Source organism: Sinocyclocheilus anshuiensis, unplaced genomic scaffold (genome assembly GCF_001515605.1).
Source record: "Sinocyclocheilus anshuiensis isolate Anshui unplaced genomic scaffold, SAMN03320099.WGS_v1.1 scaffold791, whole genome shotgun sequence".
NCBI lineage: Eukaryota > Metazoa > Chordata > Actinopteri > Cypriniformes > Cyprinidae > Sinocyclocheilus > Sinocyclocheilus anshuiensis.
The window spans coordinates 22211-32878 of record NW_015549595.1 but is presented as its reverse complement, the minus strand read 5'-3'; the positions used below and the strand labels follow the sequence as shown (position 1 = coordinate 32878).

Here is a 10668-nt window from a genome sequence, read left to right as displayed (position 1 = left end):
TCTGAAAGAAGAAAGTCATATACACCTAGGATGCATCGGGGGTGAGTAAAACGCAGCCTAATTTTCATTTTGGGGTGAACTAACCCTTTAAGTTGACCCTTAGGATTTTTCTTGCAACCCGTTTCACTAAGGGCTCCCTTAACCTTATAACTAAGGGATTTCTTAGCTTAAGGACTTTCATGCAACCGGGCCCTGGTCCTTATCCCTCAGGGGATCGAAACTGCTAAAAACCTAACTTAAGCAACAGAGCTTCAGTGTTATCTCGTGACTAGCTTCAGCATAAATTGACAGATTTACAATGACACGTCTGAGCGGGAAGCTCAGCAGACCTCCACCACACGTGACTTTGATTGACCTCAGGAAATTCCTCCCCTCCTTCCTACAGACCAAAGGAAAATGCGCCCTCTTCTTTACAAAGAAACACAGAACTCGCATAGACGATTTCAAAAGACAATCATTTAAAAGTATAAAAGGGCAACTATATTCACAAATAATATGTTTTATGTCTTATATATGCTTGATGTGTTTCATGTAATCGGTGCAACTTTAATCAATGATTTATAACCCCTTTTAGCAGATAAAGCTATTAATATGTGTGTAAGATATGTGAAGTTTAGTGTTGAATGAAAACTTGTGATAATTGCAGAACATTGTAATGAATGAAAAGCTATTATTTTGAACAGTGTGTGTTGTACGACACTTTATAGAAGTTATTAACAAAACCTGCAAAGACATTTCCCACGTGATAAATTGAACAGCATGTTAATTTATGCATGAAAAAGGAACCACACAGGGCGTAGCTCCGCCTTGCAACAAGTCGATTGGAAGACCGCATTGTGGGACGGACCAAATAGACTCAAACAAAACTCCAATGTCCGAACAGATTCTTGCTCTTTCGCCTTTGTTTGATCGCGCTCCAACTTGCGCTCACTCGCCGCACCATCACGTGATCGGGTCATCCAGAACTCCAAACACTCTGTTGAAACTTTGCAACTGCAGAAATCTTCAAAGTCTTACAAACTCAGACACTCTCAGACGAACTTCGAGGCTACAACGTAACCAGGCAACCAACATTTCACCACCGAGAGCTCTCACAAAAGACATCATCCAAACGACAGATCGGCAACCAATCAGAAGCGCCGGGATTCCCTGAGACAAGCCACCGAGGAAAACCCACTCAGCTTTCACCAAAGCACAAGTAAACAAACAAAGCTTTATCTCTTGCTGAACTGGTGCGAATTGATCTTAAGCAGTAAAGATAAGACAGATCTCTGCTTTGTGATTCTCTCAGGTTGCAATCTAAGAACTAGTAACAAGTACTAGAACTTTGGGGCTTTGGTCAAACTCCGTTAACTCTCATCCTCTGAACTGTATGTGTGTGTGCGTATGTGTGTGTGTGTCTGTGTGCTTTTGGTAGTTTTAGTTCCATGTAACCTAGATTAGCAAATAAATTCTGGTTTCATTATAAGAATCATTGTCTTGTGTTGTGTATTTTAAAGATAAAACTTTGCCCAGATCTTGTTACCTTGCTCATAGTTAACACAAATACCAATATTGTATTATTATCATTGGTCATGGAGTAGTACAAACAGAATTGGTGAGATACACTAAATTCTACTAGAAACTGGATGAATAGTTGATGAAGTGTAAGCTATACATTTTGAATCAGTTTAATCAGGTTGACTCTGAATCTTTAGATTCGAATTCCCCTCTCAAAAGAGTTCAATTCCTTACATAAATGGTGGAGGATGCGGGCAGAATTTGGCCTAAAATTCATAACACCAAGTCATATTGTGGGTTGGATCTTTTCTATTTTATCCGGAGAATAGATTAGAGACAGAGAAAAAGAGTTTGTTGTGTTACTGTATTTTTATTGTGGCATGCCAGCGTGTTGAATGAATGAAGTGGAACTCGAGTTGTTGTTTAAAGTTGAACAGCAGAAAAACATTTGAGAATTGTCCGCTGAGACAAAATCAAGTCGCTCTAAAAGCGCACGAGGAGAGAAGCAAGCGTGTTCCTTGTTCTTTCTCTTATTAGGCCTTGTTTGTAGCTAGATTGATTCACATTGCGTGTCCCAATGTTGAACAACTAGGCTATCTCCCGGTTTGAGACATTAACTTAGCTAATTAATGCTTTTTTGCCATTTATTCACTAAAAACTAGTGAACTTAGAACGCGGCGCTCAGAGAGAGTGTCCGAACGTTATTTTATGGGAGAATTGTGAAATCTTGATCAAGTAGAATCGTGGTTAAAATCCACGTGTGTTTTTGTCTGTCAAATAGACTAACACAAAGTGCTGAGATCCGCCGAGATCTCAATAACGTTATTGTATTAAAATTGCAGTAAATCTGTAGGTTAATTTACCTCACTCTAACGAGTTGAGATTGTTCAACGCTATAAGATAAGAAACTAAATAGTGCTTATTGGTTGTTCAAGTGTTGAAATGCGCCGTCATTTCACGTGATGCATGTAAACTGTGTGTAACTCGCATGCTAGCTTATTGCAGGGTACGTTGCCATAGTAACAGCTGTAACCCGGAAGTTCTAAGAAACCTTTTCCGGGGTAACTTTCAAGTGTGCCAGCACCATATTGAGCCGTTTGTAAACAAAAGCCTAGCATAGGCTAAGCTAACTGAAGCTAACGCGTTTGCACGGAAGCCTATGCAAAGCTAGTAGCATTGAAGGCTAGCAGTTAGCACGCAGCATTTTGTGGTCTTAAATAGGGCTGTGAGAACGGGAGACGTTTCAGACGCGCGCTCCTCTTCACTTCAGCGCCAGGCGCGAGTCATGCGAGCGCGGAAACGGTACTGTGCTCGAAGCGCGTGCTCTTCAGTTGCACGCACAAAGGCGCCGGCGCGCTGTAGCCTGTATCCTTTCATATCAAAGCACGAAATAACTGACCACGGCATTGCATGCACGGAGTTTAAGCCATGAAGTTACCAAAAAGGCGATTAAAGCTTCCTTAAAACTGTGCATGCATGTAATATATTTTATATGAGTCACATTTAAGAACGTTTCTGAAATGGTTTTCAAAAACTGTCCAGGAGCAGCCCAGCACTGTCTCATCTAACACACCCGATTTAACTCGTCAGCTCGTGTTTATTTTAGCACTTCAGTCAGTGAATATGCAGCCTGCAAAACAGTAAAATAAATATCAAAGAAATAATACAGTTAAACAAGAAAGTAGCCTAAATAAGAAAGTTAAATACACCCTGTCTACAGGATGCAAGCTGCGCGGCATGATAAAATACTATAAAACTCATTATAATCAGTGATGCTACACTGGATGTGGCACGACATGACACGACATGACAAATCCCGACAGTAAACTGCCTCGTTCCATTTATGAGGTACTGACACGGAGTTGAAATGTCCTGTGTAAACACTAGACAGACTCAACCTGTTGCGATGCGGCGGTGTTGCGTCCGGTGTAGGCACGGTTCACTGTTCCGCTACTGTTATTACTGTTATTACACTTGTATACAAAACTTCGTATTATGCTTGTTATAGAGTGCATGACGTCACGTGCACTACCGCCGGTGGCAGTAGACAACCGTGGTGGCAAGCGACCACCGCGGTGACGCGGTTGTCACAGTGACCGTCACAGCCCTAGTCTTAAATGCAGAGTGTTTTGCAGTGTTTGAAGCGTTGAAGTGACTTAACCAGTTACATCTGAACTTTAACTCTTTTTCACCTCATTGTTTGCTCTTTTATTCTTTTTATCCTATCTCTCTTCTCCTCTCCTCCCATTGAAAAGAACGTTGGCAAATGCAAACTTAATAAACCTTGCGGTACATGACCATAGTTGGTTTTTAATCATGTTTATTTAAGGTTCTCCCTTCGGCTTGTTTACTCTATCAGGTTTAACGCTGTTGATTTCTATTAGCAATTAATCCTGGTTCTTGATCTCATTACTTTAATAATACTTATTGATTAATTCAATTATAACTGCTCTTATCGATTTTGATGACGAGGGAATATTGATCATTTTCTATCATCTTGATTTGGAACTTTAATTTAATTTCATAATTAATTACGGTCTCTGCCTCCACATCGTAATAATACTCATTAAGTAATTTAATGGTAATCGCTCCTATAATTTTAATTACATCATCATTAAGTTGAATCATTAATTGTCATTACTGATTTGAAATGTTAATTTCATTTCATAATTAATTACAGTTTCTGCATTCATATCGCAATAATAATTACTGATGAATTTAATTGGTATTGCTCTTATAATTTGAATGACTACATCATTGGTTTTTAAATTTAAATATCATTATTTAAGCTTTACAATTTGAAATTTTAATTTAATTTATAGTTAATAAGGGTTTGGACTTCCCCACTTCAATGATACAGTCGATTACAATTGATAAGAGCAATTATAATTAAATTAATTATGACATCGTTAAATTTTAATCTTGCAATTAAGCTTTTGTTTCTACTTGTTAGGCCTTCTTTTCTCTCTCCTTCTTCTTCTCTCTCTCTCAGCTGTCTTCTTCTGATTTGACTACTGGTGCTGTTTTGGGATTGTACCTGTGAGAATAATAAAAGCAGAGAACTTTAGAAACATTTAACAAATATTTGTGAAACTTAAACACTCCGTTTCAAAATTGTCTGAATCTCACCCTACCTTCCCTTCTCATCCTGGGATCCTACCAGCTAAAGCTAAAGCAGGTCAACAAGAGGACTGACAGGCGTCTGCCAAATCTTGAACGCGCGTCTAGAAACGCTCTAATTGGTATATGGTGTCAATCTTACCAGCTAAGAAACCAATACTGTCATTGTTATTGTTTTTCCTTCATCCCGGAGGAAATTTTTAATAACAATCACAGTCCTGGTAGTTTTTACCAAATTTAACAAAAAAAAAAAAGGAGAACAAAATTTAATTGTACTCATTCTGCTACCAGAAAAGGGTATTTTGTTTTGTCTTTCACTCTCATCTTACCATTAGCTCTAATCTTTCTTTACAAAAAAAAAACCTTTCTCTTATAGGAAAAGTGGAAGCAGCCAATTATTATTCTGTTCCTTGCTCTATTTGTTATTCTTCTTTTCTCCCTCTGTTCTCTAGCTGTGCTACCTGTGTGTGCTTACTAATTTCCCCCGCAGAGACTACAAATTAGAAGCACGCCCGCCAGAGGATCACAGTCGCTGAGAACCACACTCACCTGCTCATTACACACTCAACGTCAAACCACACTTGACATTGCACACTTACACCTCTGTTTTGCCTTGTTTGTTTTGTGTTGTTTTGTTTTCTCCTCTTCAAGGTCTGTGTCAGTCTAGGTTCTATATCTCCCTCACCGCGTCAAAACATGCCTCGCACAACAGACCCAGTTGGCCACTGGGAGGACCTCGAGACATGGCTAAGTGTTGCAACAGACAGCCTCCTACCTAAGTCTGCTGAAACACTGAGGCATCAGACACAGGACCAGCTGGATGACAACATAACAAGCCTTATGAGACAAGACCCAAGTCAGAGCTACAGTCACAAAGAACTAGCCAGGATCACTGGCTCCCGATGAAGTGGAACAAGGTGCCGAGGAGGAGATCACTAGGCTAAAAGAGACCCTAGCAGCTACTAATCAAGAAATGGAAGGAGGCAAGGCAGACTACGCTGATCTCTCCAACAAGCTACAGTATGCAGAACAGCTCCTGGAAAAGGCAAAGGCCGACTTCAGAAACAAGAACAGCAGAATTAAAGCCCTTGAAACTCATCTGGATGAGTCGAGAAATGAGATCAGCCGCCTAACACGACAGCTGGACTACATCAAGGAGGAGTCCGACAGCATCAGAGAGGAACTCAGACATGCCTACGAGCTGCGCCCTGAGCCAACAAGGACACGATGGGCACCAGTTTCACCCCTGCCGAGCAGGACCGGGTCCCCTGTTCCTGGACTGACACGTGATCAAAAGGGGGAGGGAGCAGTGCTGAAACATTCACCAGCTCCCTCTGAAGAACTTTACCTCACGACAAAGCTAAAAGAACCTGCTCCAGCCAGCCACAGATCATCGCATGGCTTGGACCTCAAAGACCTTGACAAGCTCGCCAGAAACATTGGCAAATTCACCCCAAGTGTGCCAGGTAGCCAGGATGTCCAAGCTTATCTGCAAGACGTCGATTTCCATCTGGAAATGAGACCCAATGTCACTGACAAAGACAGTCTCTATTTGCTCCGAACAACATCCAGCCCTGAAGTGCGCAGCTTCCTGGACGGCAGCCTGCTCACACAAAGACTGATTACCACCTGCTCCGAGAAGCCCTTATTAAAGAATTCGCTGACCCTGAATCAGAACAAGGACTAGTGGCTGCCCTGGAGACGAAACAAGGTTGTCATGAATCTCCATAAGCCTACTACAGCCAACTCTGATGAGCATACTTCGGAACTCCCAAATTAACCTGACATGGAAGATGATCTCAACTTCAAAACTCTCTTCCTGAGAAACCTTCATCCTGGGGTAAGCCACCATCTTGGCGTCCTTGCATGTCCGCGAACAATGAGTGCTCAACAGTTGCGAGACTTGGCACACAAAGCTTACGGCAAACAAAAGATGGCCTCGGAAAAGGGTGCCAAATCCACAGCAGTTCTTGACTTGAACACTCAAAGTCAGGGGCTGGCTCTAGAGGGCACCCAACATCAAGACCATGCCAAGCCGCCACCCAAAGAGTGGAATGCACCCTCGTCCCACAGAGAACGGGTCTCCCACACTGGTACCCGACCTAAACAGAGGAACAACCGCTGGGATGGACCGCGTGGACAACAACACTCACCTGGACGTCACTGGGAAAAATCATGGGACCAATCCAGACCTCATGAGAATCAATGGGCGAGATCATGGAATCAGCCAAACTCATTTGGAAACTCAAGAGGAAAAGGCTTGTGAGAATCCAACGGAACCCCCGAGGGAAAACGACAAATACACCCTGGAGCCACCAGTCCCAGGAATCGACTAAATAATTCACAAAGATTCCAAGCTGACCGAGCTCAAACTGAATCCACACAAGAACAAAACATATCACCGTGTTTTGACTCACAAGAAATGGAAGCGTCAGCGCAAGTTCTACTAGGAAGACTTAATGCTACGTCACATATTACAATTAGATCTAGCCAATCGGCACTCAACACGAGGAATATAAAAGCCCTCTACTCACCCTTCATTGTGTATGCAGATACTGCCGCTGTCATTTCCCTCCATCCTCCCCACCACAACCAGGTTGGCCCCGTCCATGCGGGGGTAGGCTCCGCCCTGCCTTCGTCTTCGGCAGGAATAGCTGGAATCTACAATGTCTGATTCAAGCTACGGATGGGGCCTACGCCAAAATAATTCTGTTCTTTGTATTGGTTTTGTAAATGAATACTTTGGAGTTCTATGTTCACCTCCTGAGTCTTTCTGGTAGAACTGATTAAGATGATGATGAATGTAATCAGTGCAACTTTAATCAATGTTTTATAACCTCTTTTAGCAGATAAAGCTATTAATATGTGTGTAAGATATGTGAAGTTTAGTATTGAATGAAAACTTGTGATAATTGCAGAACATTGAAATGAATGAAAAGCTGTTATTTTGAATAGTGTGTGTTGTACGACACTTTATAGAAGTTACTAACAAAACCTGCAGAGACATTTCCCCACGTGATAAATTGAACAGCATGTTAATTTATGCATGATAAAGGAACCACACAGGGCGTAGCTCCGCCTTACAACAAGTCGATTGGAAGACCGCGTCTTGGGACGGACCAAATCGACTCAATCAAAACTCCAATTTCCGAACAGATACTTGCGCTTTTGCCTTTGTTTGATCGCGCTCCAACTTGCGCTCACTCGCCACACCATCACGCGATCGGGTCATCCAGAACTCCAAACACTCCGTTGAAACTTCGCAACTGCAGAAATCTTCGAAGTCTTGCAAACTCAGACACTCTCAGACGAACTTCGAGGCTCCAACGTAACCAGGCAACCAACCCTTCACCACCAAGGGCTCTCCCAAAAGACATCATCCAAACGACAGATCGGCAACCAATCAGAAACACCGGGATTCCCTGAGACAAGCCACCAAGGAAACCCCACTCAGCTTTCACCAAAGCGCAAGTAAACAAACAAAGCTTCATCTCTTGCTGAACTGGTGCCAATTGATCTTAAGCAGTAAAGATAAGACAGATCTCTGCTTTGTGATTCTCTCAGGTTGCGATCTAAGAACAAGTAACAAGTACTAGAACTTTGGGGCTTCGGTCAAACTCCGTTAACTCTCATCCTCTGAACTGTATGTGTGTGTGCATATGTGTGTATGTGTGTGTCTGTGTGCTTTTGGTAGTTTTAGTTCCATGTAACCTAGATTAGCAAATAAGTTCTTGTTTCATTATAAGAATCATTGTCTTGTGTTGTGTATTTTAAAGTTAAAACTTTGCCCAGATCTTGTTACCTTGCTCATAGTTAACACAAATACCAATCTTGTATTATTATTGTTGGCCACGGAGTAGTACAAACAGAATTAATAAGATACACTAAATTCTACTAGACGCTGGATGAATAGTTGATGAAGTGTAAGCTATACATTTTGAATCAGTTTAATCAGGTTGACTCTGAATCTTCAGATTCAAATTCCCCTCTCAAAAGAGTTAATTTCCTTACATATTACACAGCATATGACTGTTGAATGTATCTTTTTAAACATACAGTGATCAAGCTAGTATATAGTCCATAGAAACATTGAGTTCTTTTATGTAACTTGTGTATGTAACTGATTTAGTTAGAAAAACAACATTTAAGGGGAAACTGTGTACCAGGGACGGGCAGTTTTGAGAGTAACCAGACATCTACCATGTAATGTGGAGCGATGTGCATGTGTTATGGGGTGATGTGCACTGAGTAACATGATTGGCTTAGAGTCTTATCTGTCCTTCAATGTATCTTTTTGCATATTATAAAAAGTGGGCTGTGAGGCTATGTGTTATCTTCTTTGCACACAGGCTAAAGCTGTGTGTAAACCAGATCATTCTCTGCAGAGAATTAAAGTAAGACAAAGTCAAAACTGTTTGGTTTTTCATTCTCAGTCTCTACACATTTTGATTGAATTAGAATTTCCTCGACAAACTCCGGCAGCAAGAGGAGGCAGAGAGATGTACAAAGGCTGTCTCGCAGTCCAAACAGGAACAGTGGACTAATTGAGAAAATCTGGAGCAACGTAAGCTCACCTGGAAGGATCTTTGGGAGATGGAAGGAAGCAGATTGAGCTTCATCATCAGAGCCACCTACGATGTTTTCCCCACACCCAAGAACCTAAACCAGTGGATTGGCGAAGATCCATCATGTCCTCTCTGTCAAACCCCAGCAACGCTAAGGCATATCCTCGTAGGCTGCAAGTAGTCTTGTAGTCTTTCCCAAGGATGTTACACCTGGAGGCACAATCTGGTTCTAAGACAACAGGCGATTATCCTGGAAGGAAGGAGAACCACCACCAATGCCCTCCCTCCTCCAACAACTGGATTCTCAAAAGCCACCGCCTTCGTAAGAGCAGGACAGCTTCCAGTAAAGCCAAATACAAAAATGGAAACAACCCTGCTGGACACGGCCCGGGACTGGAAAATGCAGGTTGATCTGGACCAGAAGCTCAGCTTTCCACCTGAGATAATTACAACGTACCTCAGGCCAGACCCGATACTGTGGTAAACCTCACAAAAGTCCTTGTTCATCATGGAACTAACTGTGCCATGGGAGGCTACTATTGGTGAAGCAAATGAACGTAAAAGGCTGAAGTACTCAGACCTATTAGCTGAAGCAGTACAACGGGGCTGGCGAACCCAGTTGCTCCCCGTAGAGGTTGGGTGCAGAGGTTTTGTAGCCACGGCAACAACAAGGAAAAGAAGATGAACTCAAATGCTGCTTATTGTCAGACTCTGTTCCATGTTTTGTGTGTTTCGCTCCCCATGTGTTTCCATGCCCATATTTGTTCCTGTCCTTATCTGTTCCAGGTGTCCCCTTTTTAGTTCTATTGATCCCAGGTGTGTCTCGTTATCCCATCCCATTGTCATGTCATTAGTATAAATAGTGTTTCCTGTTCCTAGTTCAGCGTCCGGTATTGTTGATGTCTGTGAATGTCTTCCTTCCCGATTTCCTGGTTCCCTTGATGTTATTAAAGTTTGTGTTTGGATTGTACTCCTGGTCTCCTCGTTCCTCGCTCCTCGCTCCGTGCTCCTCCACAGTAGCAACGTGACAGAATACCGGACCTAAGAAGTAAGCGGCGCCCCCTCTCCCCGTTTTATTTCCGTTTTTGAAAGTCTTTTGTTTTTTCCCGTTCGTTTCTCCCCGCCCTAATGGAGGAACGAGCTTTGTTCATCGCCATGGCTCAGGCGAGCCCTGACCCGATCGTCTTTGTGAGGGCGTTCGTGCCGCTCGCCCTCGCCAGCTCCCTGTTCCGGCTCGGGATGACTTTCCATCAGCCCACGGAGCTCCCAGACACCGCTGACCTCGACTGGAAGGAGACAGTCATCCGGTGTCTAGAGAGTCTCCGATCCCGAACTCCTTTCGCCGGCCGTTCCTCAGTCAAGACCGCCGGCTGCAGCTCTCTCCAGCCCGCCGGCCGATCCCGAGTCAAGTCAGCCAGCAGTTCCCGAGTCAAGTTCGCCGGCTGATCATGTGGCAAGCCCGCCGACCGCTCCTGTGGCAAGC

At 43.0% G+C, this 10668-nt stretch overlaps 1 pseudogene; it reads left to right on the top strand.

Moving 5' to 3' along the window:
- The first annotated feature begins 5316 nt into the window (after nucleotides 1-5316).
- LOC107658369 (uncharacterized) lies at nucleotides 5317-6886 on the top strand (annotated as a pseudogene).
- The last annotated feature ends 3782 nt before the right edge of the window (nucleotides 6887-10668 follow it).